The 12,386-nt window shown below is 40.3% G+C and overlaps 1 protein-coding gene across 2 annotated transcripts in view; it reads right to left on the minus strand.

Annotated features, from left to right (window-relative positions):
- The window catches only part of EDC3 (enhancer of mRNA decapping 3), a 57,328-nt gene extending 45,952 nt beyond the window's left edge, over positions 1-11,376 (minus strand). Inside the window, exon 1 of one of the 2 annotated variants that reach the window (XM_058542072.1) lies at positions 11,299-11,376. The gene's annotated coding sequence lies outside the window, so the exon portion shown is untranslated. Of the gene's footprint in view, positions 1-11,242 lie in introns of both variants that reach the window. The other variant, XM_058542071.1, reaches the window with a different exon arrangement.
- Between the last annotated feature and the right edge of the window lie 1,010 nt (positions 11,377-12,386).

Raw genomic sequence — 12,386 nt, forward strand, 5'->3', positions numbered from 1 at the left:
AAAACAATCATGAAAAAGAAAAAGTTAGATGTTCTACACTACCTTATTTTAAGATTTACTATAAAGCAACAGAAATCAGTGTGCTATGGGTGCAAGGACAGATAAGCAGATCAACAGAACAGAACAGAGTCCAGAAATAGACCCACACACATCTGATCAACTGACTTCTGATCAACGTACCAAGATAAATCAATAGAGAAATCAAAGTATTTTTCAATAAATGGTGCTAGAACTAGAAATACATGAGAAAAAATAACCTATTCCTATCCCACACCAGATACAAAAAAAATTAATTTGCAATAAACTAAACTTAAAAGGTAAAACTAAAGCTACTAGGAAAACAAAACTAAAATAGCGTAGTGACCTTGGGGTAGGGAAAGATTTCTTAGACAAAACACAAATAAGTACTAATCATAAAAGAAAAAATCTGATGAATTACATTTCATCAAAATTCTAAAGTTCTGCTCATCAAAAGTCACCATTAAAGAATACAAATTGGAAGAAGTGCAAAAAAGATGCAGTGAAGCCAGCTGGTGGCAATTAGAGCAATCCACTTGAGAGATGATGGTAAGTGAGAATAGGCAGAATCAATGGAGACGGAAAAACTGATGGATTTAAGACCTATCTATAGGTGGTGCTTTGAATTTGGTGATGGTTTAATATCATAGGTAACGGAGAGGGGAAAAAAATCACCGTTAAGAAAGTAAAAGGTGAACGGAACACACATAATCCCACAGCCTTTACACAGATACCATTGTATTGTGTAATGACAGCAGCAGCAGTAGCTAGCATTTATTACATACTTACCATATCCTCAGGCACGAGCTAAAACTTTAAGGGCATTCTTTTCTTTAATCCTTGTGACGATTCTATGAGGTAGCTACTTTACCATCTCATTTTACAGATGGGGAATTTGCAACAAAGAGATTATAGTGGACATTTTACATACTTGTAACCACAGCATAAAGTCAGTTTCTGGCATATTTTCCACATACATATTTGTACATACTATTTCACTGCATTCACATATCACGGTTTTCTTCTCACTGGGCATTTAGATTACTCCATTTTTCATAATTATAGTTAATGCAGCAATGATCAATTTCATTTAGTGCTTATCTTAAATTATTTTCTTAGGATAGAGCCTCAATCAGTCAAATCATCATTTTACTATATTACAACATACCAGAGCAGAAAACTGTTTTTTTCCCCAAGCCATTTTTTTTGGAAACCAAATCATTCTCTGGATGAGTTTAGACAGTCATACATTTAAAATAATGGTACTGTAACAAAATATTTAGGCATATATTCCATATAACTTTGTCCTATTCCAATGGAGACTACCTCCCAGGCAGCCAAGCACTTCAAGAAAATTTCCAGACTTCTGAAGGCAAAAAGATGTTTCTGCCCTCTTCTATTATAATCACTACAAAACAAGACGAAAAAAAACAGAAAAGGTAGGGGCCGGCCTGGTGGCATAGTGATTAAGTTCATACGCTCTGTTTCAACAGCCCAGGGTTCACAGGTTCAGACCCCTGGCGCGGACCTACGCATCACTCATCAACCATGCTGTGGCAGCATCCCATATACAAAATAGAGGAAGATGGCCACAGATGTTAGCTCAGGGCCAATCTTCCTCACAAAAAGAAAAAGAAAGAAAGAAAAGGTAAGCCATAATCAAGGAGGAAATAGTCACAATAGCTAGATCTGATAAAGGACTTGTATCAAGAATATACAAGGAATGTTTACAAATCAGCAATGAAAAGAAAACAACATATTTTTTTAAAGCAGGCAAAAGAAGTTACCTGAATGGCCAATAAACATGAAAAGCTGTTCAACATCAATTAATTATCAGGTAAATGCAAATTAAAACATGAGACAACCCAAATGTCCATGATGGATGAATGAACAAAATGTGGTATATACATACGATAGACTATCACTCGGTCTTAAAAAGGAAGTTCTGCAGGCCCTGTGGCTTAGCGGTTAAGTACGCGCGCTCCGCTACTGGCGGCCTGGGTTCGGATCCCGGGCGCACACCGATGCACCACTTCTCCCGCCATGCTGAGGCCGCGACCAACATACAGCAACTAGGAGGATGTGCAACTATGACATACAACTATCTACTGGAGCTTTGGGGAAAAAAAATGAGGAGGACTGGCAATAGATGTTAGCTCAGAGCCGGTTTTCCTCAGCAAAAAGAGGAGGATTAGCACGGATGTTAGCTCAGGGCTGATCCTCCTCACAAAAAAAAAAAAAAAAAAAAAAAAGGAAGTTCTGATATGTAACACAGATGAACCTTGAAGACATTATGCTAAGTGAAATAAGCCAGACACAAAAGGACAAATCTTGTATGATTCCACTTATATGAGGTTCCTAGAGTAACCAAACTCAAAGAGACAGAAAGTAGATGGTGGTTGCCAGGGGGGAGGGGAGCAGGTTATGAAGAGTTACTGTTTAATGGGTACAGAGTTTCAGTTTGGGACAATGAAAAAGTTCTGGAGATGGATGGTAGCAATGGTTGCACAATGTTAGTGTACTCATTACTACTGAACTGTACACTTAAAAGTAGTTAAAATTGTAAATTTTATGTATATTTTACCACAATAAAAAAATCAAATTGGAAAAAAAAAACCACACTGTTAAGATACCATTTTACACCCACTACAATGGCTTAAAATTAAAAGGACTGGTAAGTAACACCAAATGTGTGTGACAATGTGGGGTAACTGGAACTCCCTTACATTGCTGATAGTGGAAAATGATACAACCACTTGGGAAAAAGTTTGGCAGTTTCTTATACCTATACACACCTATGATCCAAAATTTCATTCCTAGGATTTACCAAGAGAAATGAAAACATATTCACAAAAAGACCTGTACACGAATGTACGTAGTAGCTTTATTCACAATAGTAAAAACTGGAAACCAATTATGGTATAATTATATAATGGAACACTACTCAACAATAAAAAGGAACAAACTACTTATGCTACAACATAGACGATTCTCAAAAACTGAGTGAAAGAAGTCACAAAGATGAGTATATCTCATATGAGTCTATAAGAATTTCTACAAGAGGCAAAACTATTTTATAGGGAGAAAAATCAGAAGTGATTGCCTCTAGGGCGAAGAATTGATTACAAAGGGGCACAGGGGCTTCCGGTGTAATCTTTGTTTATGCACTAGTTACAAGGATGTACACATTTATCAAAACTCACTGAATTGGGCACTTAACATCTGTGCATTTTATTGTACGTAAACTATATCTCAATAAAAAAGGAGGAAAAGTATGTGTAGCCAACATAACCACCACATAATGCCACAGAATATTTAGCCAGTCCTCCAATATAAGAAAAGATTAATTGCCTAGAAAGGTTTTCCACAAAACATAAGATGAAAATTCACACATAGGGCAGTTTACCAAGATGTCTATTAGGCATCTCATAAATGTCCAAGAGAATTCTTGATTTCTCCAGCCCCATGCTCAACATCCCCCAATTTGTTCCTTCTCAAGCCATTCCCATCTCAATAAATGGCCCAACAACATCCACCAAGTTGCTTAGACCAAAGAAAAGAGTCATCCTTGATTCTTTCCTGTCCTTCATCCTATACATTCAATCCATCAGCAAATCCTAGTATCACCATCTTAAAAACAGGTCCATTTCTCTCCATCTCCACTACCGCCTTCCTAGTCCAAGCCACCATCATCTCATGATTGCAAGAATCCCCTAACCGGTCTCTGCTCCCACTCCTGCCCCTCCCCCTTCAATTCTTTCTCTACACAGCAGCCAGAGCAAATTTTAAAATGTAAATTGGTTGTCACGATCCTGCTTAACAACTGTACTTACAATGAAGTCCAACTTCCTTTGCACAGACTATAGGCCCTACATGATCTGATTTCTTCTAAGCTTTACAGCTTTATCTCTCACCACTCCCTTCCCATTATTGTCAAGACACACTGACCTTCTTACTGTTTCTCAAACATCAAGCTTGCTCCCTCCAGAACTCTACAACAGGCATTCTCAGAACACTCTCTCGCCAGCTCTGTGAATGGCTAGTTCTATCTTATCTTTCTGGCATCTGCTAAAATGTCACCATCCCAAAGAGGCCTTTCCTGCCTACCCAGTCTAACGTAGCTACTCCCCATCACTCTCCAACACCTCACCTTCTGTTATGATATCAAAATGAATCACCACATGAATTATCTTGTTTGTTTATGTTGCACGTGTCACCCCACTAGAATGTAAGCTTCACAAGGGCAAGGGACCATGTCTATCTTGTTCAGCCAATAAGAGTGCCTAGAATGGAAGAGGAGCTTAATAAATATTTATTCAATAAATAAATGAATTAGATATAATAAATCTGACAGAAGTTAATCACTCAAAATCTAGAGTATCTAAATATATCTAAATGCCTTTGCTCTTCTTGGAAATGGTTCTAAAAATAAAATATCCTTTAAGCATACTCTATGCAAAATCATATATATATTAGACATGAAATCTAGCATTGCTCTACACACAGAAGGAAGTCAGGAAATAGCAGATGAGTATAAACATAACACACAGTATGAAGTACAAAATGAAATACTGGCTTAGTGTTTTCCACGAAAAACAGAAAAGAAATAGAATAGCATTTCAAGCTGTTTTCAAATATTAATTTCAGAAATATACCTACATAAAATATAGAGTCCAAAAAAGCATATAAAGGAGCAAAAAAGCACTCCAGTGGTGAAAAGAATATTTTCCCTCAGAAACAAAAGCCTAAAGACAAACACAGGTAGTTCTCTAGCAATCTGAGCAAGTATCACAAAACTATGCTGACAGAACAGAAAATAAAAAAACAATGCATTAGCAGGCTCATCCTTAAAAGTTTTTTTTTTACATTTTAATACAGAAAATTTCAAACATACACAAATGTTGACAGAACAGTATAATGAACTGTTGCATCAATCCATCACTGAGTTGCAACAATCCATCACTGAGTTGCAACAATCATCAATACATCTATAGAATTTAAGAGATCGGGTGAATTTCCAACGCAACACAATTTCCACAACACCGACAATGGTAAAAGGCATAAAATACACATACTTGAGGTTTATTTCCACCTTCCTGATCAGCCACATCTACTCAATGTCACAAAAGTATAAAATTCTTTTCCTATCATTTATACCCCATCATAATCCTACTCTGACGCTTATTTTAATAATTTTATTTATTTATTTTCCCCCCAAAGCGCCAGTAGATAGTTGTATGCCATAGCTGCATGCCATAGCTGCACACCCTTCTAGTTGCTGTATGTGGGATGCGGCCTCAGCACGGCCGGAGAAGCGGTGCGGCGGTGCGCACCCGGGATCCGAACCCGGGCCGCCAGCAGCGGAGCACGCGCCCTTAACCGCTACGCCACGGGGCCGGCCCTGATGCTTACTTTAGATAGATTCAGAATGAAAAGCTGTAATAACAAGAATTTTAAAAATACCAGAAATTAATCAGAGGTGAAAAGAGTTTTACTTCTTCATTCAACATGTATCTTTAAGACAGTGATGTCGTACATTCAAGTTTATATTATGTTAATAACTGAGTAGAATTTTTAATAATTTTAAAATTGGATTGCTTGTTTACAAGTATGTATTTTTCTATTTAGTGCTATGCAAATAGAAACTTTTTAAAAAGAAACCACTCAATGTAACAAACTGCCCTTTCCTTTTATTATCAGAAACCTCCTTCTATGTAAAATACAACATTAATGCATTATTCAAAACTCATCACATAAGTTTACCGTATAAAGAAAACTCCTGGGGCTGGCCTTGCGGCTTAGTGGTTAAGTTTGCGTGTTTCGCCGGGGTTCGCCAGTTCAGATCCTGGGCGCAGACCTACTCACCACTCATCAAGCCATGCTGAGGCAGCGTCCCACATAGAAGATCTAAAAGGACCTGCAACTGGGATATACAACTATGTACTGGGGCTTTGGGGAGAAAAAAGAAAAAAAGATTGGCAACAGATGTTAGCTCAGGGCCAATCTTCACCAAAAAAAAAAAAAAAGAAAGAAAGAAAACTCCTTTATTAACTGAAAACAGTAAATCTAAAACAAGAGGAATGCCACCATCTGGGTTCCTAATCAGATGAATACACTAAGGAAAGAGGCTTTATCAATTATACGGCTAACACCATGTCAAAAGAAGAGCTACAGCTGAAGCAGGAGATCTAGGAGGTACAAGGTGAGACCAACCTTTGATGCCTTTTATTTTCTACTTTTCTATCAAGGTATAACATACACAGGAAGTCTACATATTTTAAGTGTACAGCTCAATGAATTTTTACATATGAATTCCCCCATATAATCACCACCCAAGTCAAGACACAGGATATTTCAAACACCCCAGAAGGTTCCACTGTGTCCCCACAATGGTAGCCATTATTCTGTTATCTACCACGAAAGATCAGCTTAGACTGTTTTTAAACTTCATATAAATAGAATCATAAAGGTTCTCTTTTAAAGTGTTTGGCTTCTTTTGCTCAATGTTACACCTGTGAGATTCATCCTTGTTGCTGCATGTAGCAATAGTTCATTCTTTCTCATGGCTATGTAGTATTCTATTACATAGCTGTGCCTCAATGTATTTATCCATTCTACTGTTGATAGACAGTTGGGTTATTTCCAGTTTGGGGGCTACTATGAATAAAGATGTAAACATTTTTGAATATGTCTTTGTGGTGGACAAATGTACTCATTTATGCTGGGCATATTACATAGGAAGTCAGAGTAGATGTGAGACTATTTTGCTCAAATGCTGCACTATCAGGCTTTCCAGACTACCAAATTGCACACTAAGTATGAGACTTGACTGTAGCATTTCTCTTCTAAGGTTTTGGATAACAAAGTCAAGTAGCCCTAAACGGTCTTCCACCCATATGCCACTGAGGCAGTTGCCAAAATGATCCATAAACTACACATAAACAACTTGCCAATTACAGACCTACTGAGTTCCATCTCAGCTGTCACATCAGACAGAAGCACAGCATTCAGATCCAAGGAGCAACACCTTGATCGGCTAAGGACAATTATAATCAACAGCTGTGAATAAGTCAGTGGTTAGTTATGCATTTCTGAAAAACTAGGTATTTTCCCACACATCTATCTGGAAAGGTGTCTATAGAACCAAAATCTTGGGAACGAGCGAGATCTTAGAAAACATCTAATACAATCCTAATACTAACTCCCTATCTTCCATAAAACGCAGCAGAGTGAAAAGGGCATGGACTTCTGAATTCGGACATCACAGGCCCTGGTTCACTTCTGGACTTCACCACTTACCAGCACTACGACCCGGGGAAATCATCCTAACCTGACTCTCCATTGCCTCAAATATAAAACGGGAATTATATCAATTATACCACCAGCTCACAGAACCATTGTGAGGATTAAATGAGATAATCTATACAGGTTCTACCATATAATTAATTTTATTTCAAATGTCTCCTTTTAGCAGAAAGAATACTGGCCAGATAGGAGACTTGAGTTATGGCCCTAGAAAATCATACTGTGAGGGCCGCCTCCCTTCTCACCCAAACAAAACTAAAGAAATGCCTGAATTACCTCTACAACATCTTGGAAATGAAGTCCCAATCTTCAAACCAGAATACACATATCCCTAGGGGCACATAAAGACATGCAAGCAAGGGAATCAATTTCTATACTACTCTCATAAACCTGATCTGCCCAGATAACTGGATTATCAGTAAAAAATTTTCAACCACAAAATTTATTATGTTAGGACAGGGGTCAGAAAACTACAGCCCATGGGCCAAATTTGGCCCACTATCAATCAAGTTTTATTGGAGCACAACCATGCTCAGCTGTTTGCTTATTGTATATGGCTGTTTTCACACTACAATGAGTTGAGTAGTTATGATAGAGACTACATGGCCCACCAATACTACCATCTGGTCCTTTACAGAAAAAGTTTGCTGACTCCTGCTTTAGGATAAAATTCTGTGGGAAAAGTAGAATGGATACAAGTTTAAATAATATGAAATGGACAAAATTCCAGACCAAACAAATTACCAAAACTGACTCAGAAGTAACAGAAAATCTGGATAGACCTATATCAAGTAAACAGATAAAGAAATCGGAAAAAAAAAAAGAAAGAAACTGAATAGTAGTTAATCTTCAAACAAAGAAAAGCCCAGGCCCCAGAGGACTTCCCTGGTAAATTCTATCCAACATATAGAAAGAAATAATTAACAATCCTACACAAACTGTTTCAGAAAAATGAAGAGGAACATTTTCCAACTCATTATATGAGGGTAGTATTACTCTGATACTAAGGCCAAAGACATCATAAGAAAGGAAAACCTCAGACCAATAACCCTTATGAATACAGACACAAAAATTCTTAACAAAATATTAGCAAATTGAATTCAGCAACATATAAAAAGTATTATACACCATAACTAAGTGGGGTTCACTCCATGAACACAAGATTAGCTTAACACCAGAAAATCAAGCAATATAACATAGCATTTATATATATACACATCTTAGAGTTATTTTAATATAAAAAAGGTTATTGGTATATTTTAAAAACATCACACTGCTATTGTATTTAGATAACTTTGTATTTTTAAAAAGTCAATACTTACAACAGGTCAGGAATTACATCCTAAACTATTTTAAATTAAATATATATATTTTTATCCCCCCAAAGCCCCAGTAGATAGTTGTATGTCATAGTTGCACATCCTTCTAGTTGCTCTATGTGGGATGCGGCCTCAGCATGGCTGGAGAAGCGGTGCGTCAGTGCACGCCCGGGATCCAAACCCGGGCGGCCAGCAGCGGAGCGCGCGCACTTAACCCGCGCGCACTTAACCGCTAAGCCACGGGGCCGGCCCTAAATTGAATATTTAAACTACTTAAATTTCTGATGAAAAATTTCAGATGCCAACTTAAAAGTGTGTAAGAGATACACAGATTTTCCAACGTTTTGGACACTCTCAAGCAAAAATGTTTTACGATTACTGACCCTGAATATACCTGAAATGACAAGGGGAGAAAGAATCACTCATGCCGAAGCAACTCCACCATATCTTCCGCCAGCCAATAGAAAATTACTTTTTAAAACATTTAACAAATTCCGAGTCCTTTTAACTTCCACCCCCAAATTAATCTACTTTTGTAGAGTACCCAGACCCAAACCTAATATTTCAGGTGTGAGCCACCCAGTGCAGGGGTCAAGTGATGCAATTATTCTAGACTTTACATTTTCCTAATGCAATCTACTACTGCAGGTCACATCAGTTACTCTCACAGCCTAACCACACCACTGATTCAGATGACAGACTCCACATATTTTCATTACATGAACCCCAACTAAGTCACATCTGTACCTTTATTAACTGGTATGATTGAATTTTTGGACCCAAGTGAAATTCCTCATGTTTATATGGTCCTTCCATTTCATTAAACTGCACTGGGCAAATCTTGAGATTAACCAGATGATACTTTCTCTCTTCAATTCATAAAGGCAACAAATTTGATACGCATACCCTCCAGGTAAGGCTTCAAATACACATTGTGTACAAAGAAAGTGATCGAGCCTCAACGGAGATTACCAGAATCCCAGCTGTCAATTATGTCTATAAATTAAACCCCTCCAGACACAGATGCTTATGATTCCATCTAGTTTTACCACAACCTGGAAACTGCCCCCATCTAACCGAACAGGTCATCATAAAAGACTTAACAAATGCCTTACTAAAATTCTGACACACTGTCACTATGGTTACTATACTCCTTTGGGATACGCATTTGGATGTCCTGTCCTGTTCTGGCTCAATATAGAAGAACTAGTAACCCTGCTCCTCTGGCTGATAAGAACAGAAAAATGACATATTTTCCACTTTGCATTAATTACCAAATCTCAGGAATCTCAAGGATCTTAAACATTTTCTAGTCTAATGTTTGTCAAACTAAAGATCTTTAGCTGTCAGACCCATTACGGACAGTCAATTCAGTAAGCTGCAATCAACTTTTTTCTCTTAATGAAATAGAAAATGTTTCAAAGGGCATCATACGTAGAAAGGGTAAACTTTTATTTCCTGCGTGTGTGTGCCTACACACACACTGTGCATGCAGGGGGCACATTGAGTCACAACATAAAAGGTACCTAACTGTGGGTCACAGGTCAAAAAAGTTTGAGAAACACCTTGCTAGTTCCACAACTTCCTTGTCGGGTAGGGCCGACAAGGAAGCTCCACCAAAAAGATTCTTAGTAATCAAAAAGTTATGTTATTTGTAACCACCTTCACCTTACACTAGAGAAACAAACAGGAATTTTGTGCTCAGTATACTTAAATTGCCATTCATTAAAAAACAAGACTAGAATCCACCTCATCAGGTTTCCAGTTGCAATACTGATCTGCTCACTGACAGTCACTTATGTTTTAATGGGATTAAGACATACTTGATAGACAGCCGACTGAAATCAGTTTATTCTGTGGCTAGGGAAGAAAACAAAAACCATTCTGTGCCTCGAGTTCTTCGTCTGTAACCACAGGAGAGGACTGTTAGGACTCCTAGCTCCAAAATGACGAGATTTTATTGAAACCCAACTGGCCAAGCACTATGCCTCCCACACACCAAAACACTTTAACCAGTCAACAAGTCAATTATTGATAAATTCAATCAATATCACACACAGAGTACTGATAAGAAGAGCTCAGATTTACATCAACAGCAGGAAAGAAATCAAGCGGAATTTCCCAGGATTCAGCATTAGCTGCGCTCGAGCAGGTATCATTCATTTCTCTGCCACTCTTGCCTCTCACACCCCAGTTCACCTCTGTCCTCAAGCCATCAGTCACGGATGTGGCACTCGCGCTCTTCCCTGCCACCCTACTCCACCGTGCAAAAGGAAACTGAGCATGCAGCAGTGAGTGCGCGAGCTGCAGCAGCCACCAACCAGACTGAACCAAGAGCCTAGGCCGCTCATGCCTCAGGTCTCACACAATTCCCAGACTATTTAGAATCCCGCCGGCCTCGGCCTCGCATCACAAACCACAGGCCTGCCGCACCCCCAGTACCTGGCCGCCTGCGCACCCGACGCGGCCCGCAGCTCGCGCCCGCCTCTGTAAGGCTCTACAAGGCCTGCAACCCCGAAGCCTAAAAGCCAAGCAGCCTGGCAACCCCGGAAGCCCCCTCCGCGAGCGCCCACAGACCAGCCGCCTCCCCTCACTCCCACCTCCACGCCGTCTGCCCTGCTCCTCCTGCGCACACCGCACCAGGCCGCCCCCGCACCTCGAAAACACCCAGAGGCTGAGGGGGTTCTCCACACCAACCCCCACAGCCACGGCCCCCGCCGCCGGAAGCGCCCCGCGTCTCCACGCCACCGTCGTGAGGTCACTTCCGGCGCGACGCCGTGGACACCCGAGGGCGGGCCGTGGAGGGGCGGGGCGCCCGGGAAATTTGAAAGCTTGGGAGAACTGGGCTAGGGCCAGCCTTGCAGCCTTCCAGAACCGCGCCCCGGCGGCTATTTTGCGTGCCCCGCCTCTTTATATCGGGTGGAGTGCTGGTTGGAGTTGAGGTCCTGCCTCCCTCCCCCGCCCAGATTCCTGGGGGCCTCCGCTGTCTCTTGCGGTCTTGATGAGAAGCTGCGGCTTTTCCTCCACTCCCCTTGCGCTAGTCGCCGGACAAGAGCGGAGGATTTTGTGGCGGAGGGCTGGTGACGTGGACACCAACCTTGATCATTTGCATCTGGGGGACGCAATAAGTAGGCTCCCGCGACGGAATAAAGGAAACAAGAAATTCTCTTCGTGGTTGATCTTCCAAGTTTCTCAGCTTCAGCGCATCTCGGGTTAGTGTCAGCCAGTTTGTGCTTGACTGCCCTCCTCCCGGTACTCGCTACGCGGGAAAGCGCCACTCTCCTCCCCATGGCAGTTTAGAGTCTTGATTTTGAAAAAAGCAGGCGTTTATGGCCAACTCTGAGTGTAATGAGGAATTTTAGAGCCTAAAATTTCCAAGGTCATCTTGAAGCCTGCTTTGGGAACCACTGCTTGGGCAGGCAGCATACAGTAGGGCAGTGGTTCCAAACTTGGCTCTACAAAATCAGTTGAGGAACTTTATAAAATTTCCTCTTTCTAGGGCCTCTCCCCTCCCTTCCCCCATCAACAGAAATTCAGTTTTAGTAGGTCTGCAGGGGCCCTGGCATCTATTATTTTAAAGGTTCTTTCCAGCCAATTCTTTGCACACCGCAGGTTTGGGTGCCATTGGTGTATCAGACTCAGGGTTGAATCCTAGCTCTACCTTTTTTTTTTTTTAACAAACAAGCTGTGCAACTCTGGAGATAATAGCTAACACAGTTGCTGTGAAATTAAATGCGATAATGT

Source organism: Diceros bicornis, chromosome 5 (assembly GCF_020826845.1).
Source record: "Diceros bicornis minor isolate mBicDic1 chromosome 5, mDicBic1.mat.cur, whole genome shotgun sequence".
Classification (NCBI taxonomy): domain Eukaryota; kingdom Metazoa; phylum Chordata; class Mammalia; order Perissodactyla; family Rhinocerotidae; genus Diceros; species Diceros bicornis.